The following is a 5,652-nucleotide window of genomic DNA, read 5'->3' as shown; positions in this document are numbered from 1 at the left end:
ATAATAAATATTTTATTAAAATATACCCTGCAAATAAACTGTAGGTGACTGTAGGTGGTGGGTGAGGATCAAGAGGCCTAGTCTACATGAGTAGTAGTAAAATTAATGAAGTAGTAAAATTATTCCTTTTTAAACTTTTGGTAAAACTGATTAGCTTATGTGTCTACACTGGCATATCAGAAATAATCAGTGATTCACAATCACTGCCTATCATGCTTTTCAGTAGTGTGTAGAAATTTTACAGTAGAAGAGCATGATTGTAAATTTTAGTCTAAAATATTCTACAGTAATTTGGCTGCTATGCATGTAAATGTAGACAAATTAAAAGATCTTCTTTTTCAATTTTCAACTTGGTACATATAAAAATTCTAGAGAACAACAGGAAGTACTATACCAACAATGAATACAAAACAGAAAAAAACTAACTACTAGAGTTCTTTAAGATAAATAGCCTTTGGTTATTTAAATGATAATAGTTCATTTACTATTTGGTTGAGGCACTGGTTCAATAATACCTACTAATTAGAACAAAGTACTACAGAATATAAAACTTTCCCAGAATATCTCCATTGATCACAAAAATTTTAAGGCACTTGCCTAAAGTAGACAAGAAACCAGAAAGTATAGAGTGTATTCAATGGGAACGAGTTCTAGATATGAATGAGAACGTGGCAAAGTGGGCCACATAGAGAAGCACCTTCTCCATTTGCTTTCAGCTCTGTGGTTGAATCAATGATGATAATAAGTATCGTAATGAATTAGGTGCCCCCAAACTGAAAACAGAAAGAAATACTGGAAGTAAAATCCCAAGAAGTAGGCAACTCCTAGTGGTCTGTAATTGTGTTAGTCCCTTTTTACACTGCTATAAAGATACTACCTGAGACTGGGTAATTTACAAATAAAAGGGCTTTAATTGACCCAAGGTTCTGCATGGCTGGAAGGGGCTCAGGAAACTTGCAGTCATGGGAAAAGGTGAAGGACAAGCAAGCACCTTTTTCACAACATGGCAGGCGAGAGAGAGAGAGTGAAGGGCAAACTGCCACTTTTAAAATCATCAGCTCTCATAAGAACTTCCTTACTATCACAAGAATACCATGGGGAAACTGCCCCATCATCCAATCACCTTCCACCAGTTCCTTCCCTCAACATATGGGGATTACAATTTGAGATGAGATTTGGGTGGAGACACAGAGCCAAACCATATTAATAATTAACTCTAGTTTCTTATATTAAGAATTATTCCAACCCTTATTTATTAAGCAATTAAATGGAATTCAGAGTTGACAAAATGAAGTGGAGAGACTTGAAGTGACATCATATTCCAGGAGAGGTCTGAAGATTTTCTTATAAGTGCAAAAATATACTTGGCTGTTCTTTATTGGATTATGTCTCCTACTTCATCTTTCCAGACCATCCCAGAAGATCTATAAGATTCCATCTGGGAAATCACCAGGAGATCTTGGAAGGAGAAGAAGGAAGATTGTTGGTTGGAATAAAAACAAGGTTGAATGTATTCCAGAAAGCAGGGTTCTCAAACTTGTGGACAACAATCTGCAGAAGGCAGCTTTAAAAAAACAACTAGAAGCAACATGCAGAGAAGTAAGATATGATGTGAGGGAACTCCTCAAGAAAAAAGACAACTGATACACAGCAGAAAAATCTTGAACCAGCTCTCCTGGTAAGATAGGGGGGTCGCTCTGTAGAGAACATTCCTTCAGGATCTGTGAGGAAGACCAGAAGGAACAAGCAGAAGACTCCTGGAAACAAATATGGTGGCAGTACCAGTGAAGCACTTCAGCCCCCTCAGTAGAAAAGAGCCCTGGGAGATCTCACTGTTGAAAGAGAGGAAGTATTTAAGAAGAGAATGAAAGTTAAAGTGAAGATTCCTGAAGAATTAAAATCATGGCTTATTGAGGACTAGGACTTCCTTACCAGGCAGAAGCAGCCATTTCAACTTACTGCTAAGAAAAAGGTAGGTACAATTCTGGAAGAGAATGCAAACTGCAAGAAATCTCAGGGAACCATGGATGATAGGGAAAATGTGGTTAATAACATGGCAGGATTTAAACAATATTTCACTGTGATGTTGGGCACTCAGCTGCTCTACAAATTTAAGAGGTCTAAGTATGCTGAAATCCTCTTGGCTCACCCTGATACACCCATGTCCCAGGTTTACGGAGTACCACACCTACTGAGATTATTGTAAGAATTAGAGAAATGTTGGCCTATACAACCCCTGATGAGAAGAGCCTTGCATTATTGTTGGGCTATTTGCATGATTTCCTAAAATATCTGGTAAATAATTCTGTATCTCTGTTTACTGCCAGTAATTACAAAGTAGCTCTTGCTTAGTACCACTGCAAAGCCCTGTGCAGGTCTACAGACCACTCATTCTTACCTGTCTGGTGTCTGGAAACATTTTTTGTTCTTAGCCTTTTTCTTGTAAGATTGATGTTCTTTAAAATTATTAATGTATAACAGGGCTAATTGTTAATGTATAACAGGGCACAGTTTGTTTTCTGTGCTGTTTTAAACAGAAAATAAAATAAGTGTAAGCTCCTCTTGTCATTTGAAAGTTGCTACACAGTGTATACAGTAATTAGAACAAAGAAGAAACATTCAGTAGAACATTTTATTGCCTAGTCGACAACAATGCTTGAATGCTGGTGGTTCTATTTCTTTGACATTACACAATTTTCTAATATGTGTTAATGCTATGTGACAAAATGCCCTGATTCCAAGTGCCAAAGGTTCAACTTAATGTATATACCCCAAAACCCATGCATTTTTGCTTTTTTTTTTTTAAATGGTTGTTGAAGTAAAACAGCCCATCCTCTGCAAGTCCACCTATGTTGTTCCTTAGGCACTCTATCTTTGCTCAAATTATTGAAAGATGGTGGTTTGTTTCATAGCTTTTGTATTTGAGACTAATGAACATTCTAACATGATAAAGGCAATTATTATTGTGTAGCCATGGTTTTCTGAAAAAAGATATTTTAGAAATTATATTTCATATCTTAAATAAAATTTGTTTCTACATTTCAAAGCTAAAAAAAACCCCAATCAAGTCAGCAAATTAAAAGTCAGTTTGGTTGTGTCCTAACATTTAAAATACACACATGACTGTTAGTGTATACACACACACACACACATACCCCTCAGTACATAATCCCCACAACATGGCAATGGTCTATGCAGAAACACAAGATGAGGTTATTTTAAAATGCTCACCTATTTAGTATGAATCTTTGCAATATTTCACTCTTTTTCTTCCTTTAGTGATTTTATACTACAGGTTCATAGGCTTCTAAGTAATATTATCTTTCACTGTTGTTTGAAAAGATTTAATCTCTTTCCAAATTTAAGAAGTTACTAAGTTCTTAAGAAGTTATGAAGTTCATAAAGTCACAGAAAAAATAATTATTATATGCATGGAATTTTATAATTAATTTAGAATTTATTCCATTTATAGTTATATTTGAATTCAATATTCCCATTAGGAAGGCTAGGTAGATAGCCTAGTTTTAAGAAATTCAGAGCAACATAATAAATACAATTGCTATGACTGAAACCCAAATCTGGAAATTTTTTGTATGTATATATTTTAAAATCTGTGTACACACAATCTAGGAACTTTTAAAGATCATTTTTTAGATAATTTACACTATGCTGATATTTTAATTCTTGTCTGTTTGTAGTAAATATACACAAAATATCAAAATAAATCTCTAGGACACATCTGTTTCCTGTTCATTGTGCACATCATGTTATAAGCTTTTGGAATGAAAATTGACATTTGAAAACCTCAAGAAATGACAATAGCAGCAGCGATGATGTTTTTCAGCTCTCACTGCTAATGTGGGAACTGATCATTTATTTCAAAAGCTTTTATAAAATAAAGCAAACCTTGAATATATTCAGCTAGGAAATAAACCTTGAAATTATATGGCTACCAGTAACAGTAGAGTTTCAATAAATAACACAATGATTTTCTTAAAATGCTAAACATTTCTTATATTATTTCCCAGGTTGTTTTGTCAATTTTAAGATGATGTCAAAAGTTTATACCTGTGTGTGTGCAACATATATACATATATTATTCTTTCTTTTAGGTAACGCAGAGGTTAAAGGACCAGAATGCATTCCTAAATAGGTGTACATTTTAAAATAATCTTACGAGCAGGTTGCCAACTTTTGATTTGGAATAAAGTTTGTTGAAGTTTGCCTTTAGATCTTAACTAGCTAAATTAAGAGAGCTTAAATTAAGAAATTAGGAAATCTAAATTAATTTAGATTTTTTTTAACACTTTAAAAGATCTAATTTAAGGACCTGAAATTTAGAATTCCTTAAATAAGGAAACATGCCTAACATTACCTTATTTGAAATGGAATCTTTAATATTTAAACACATATCAGACATCGAGGACTAAAAAATTATACTAAGGCAAAGAAGAAATTATCTCTATTTCCTTTCCTCTCTCTGCCTTCCCTTTCTCATTTCCTTCAAGGGAAAGTTTCTGCAGCCTTTGACTCTTTTTTTGTAGAAATCAAAGTTCCCTTCCTAGGAATGAGGTCTCTCTGGTCACACAGATAAACATATGCATATATATACACACACATATATTTATACATATATACATATATATACACACACATATATATGCATGCATGCATATATGTATTTACCTCCCACTCTGTCAGCCATGTCCCAGAAGGTATTAAAAGTTACAACAGCAGGAGTTTGGGTAACATGAAATAAAAGAGATGTTTACTGAGGTGTAGACAGATAAGAGGAAACCAGCAAACCATCTTGAGTCACCAACTCTTTGCACCCCCAGACTTCAAGGTGCAAAGGAAGGAGTTAGCATTACCAGTGAGAATTGACTCTTGAAAGGGAGTGGATATCCAACAGAAGCTGTCCTTGTGAAAGGGGGCAGTCAGTGGTTTGAGATGGGGGAGGATAAAGTTGTGTGCAGGGTTAGAGGGAGCTAGGCAGGGCATAAGAAATGTTTGACATCTTTCTTTATCTGACCTCCAGTATCCTGCCAGTGGCTCCCACTGGCCTAAGCTTCCAGGGGGCAAGGGGATCCCATCCACAGGGATCAGTCCTCCTGCATCACAGAGCTGGGTGGAAAAGGGTCCAGAATGGATCTAGGGGGGCAGTGGCAGCAAATGGAAAATAACCAGCCCCCATCCCCAGTGCTTCATTTTCTCAGTTTGGCTGCCTACTGACCAGGCAAACTAACCTCTCCCAGCTCTGACTGTGTGCTTACATAAGTGACCATTTCTTTATCTGGGGCTACAACATGAAAGCAGGCAAAGTCACCCTCTGTCCTGGCTTTCAAGCCCTAGACCCCATATTATGGATTCTGGTGCTTGGGGGTGTTTTCCAATAGGTCTCTCTAAAGTTAGGCTCCCCGTTTCCCAGAGTTAATTGACCAGGATGAGTCAAAGTCAGGACAGTAACTATCTTGAAGGAGAGATCCTGGGGGTTCTTATACAGAACTATGTATTGATTCACTTTCATGGAGACCAGTTAGTCTCCCAGAATGACCCTTAACTCAGGTGGGCCACAGTCCTCTCTAGTAACTTCGATTAGATAAGGACTTTGTTTATCATATTGGTTCATACCTCGCAGCTGGGAGAAACTCC

General features: G+C 36.2%; 1 pseudogene; it reads left to right on the top strand.

Moving 5' to 3' along the window:
* The first annotated feature begins 1,508 nt into the window (after window positions 1-1,508).
* On the top strand, window positions 1,509-2,478 carry LOC108522899 (mortality factor 4-like protein 2; annotated as a pseudogene).
* Window positions 2,479-5,652: the final 3,174 nt, after the last annotated feature.

The sequence above is a fragment of the Rhinopithecus bieti genome, unplaced genomic scaffold (genome assembly GCF_001698545.2).
Source record: "Rhinopithecus bieti isolate Rb0 unplaced genomic scaffold, ASM169854v2 scaffold_65209, whole genome shotgun sequence".
In the NCBI taxonomy this organism is placed as follows: Eukaryota; Metazoa; Chordata; class Mammalia; order Primates; family Cercopithecidae; genus Rhinopithecus; species Rhinopithecus bieti.
The sequence above is the reverse complement of the archived record's forward strand: the minus strand, read 5'-3'. Positions and strand labels throughout refer to the sequence as shown.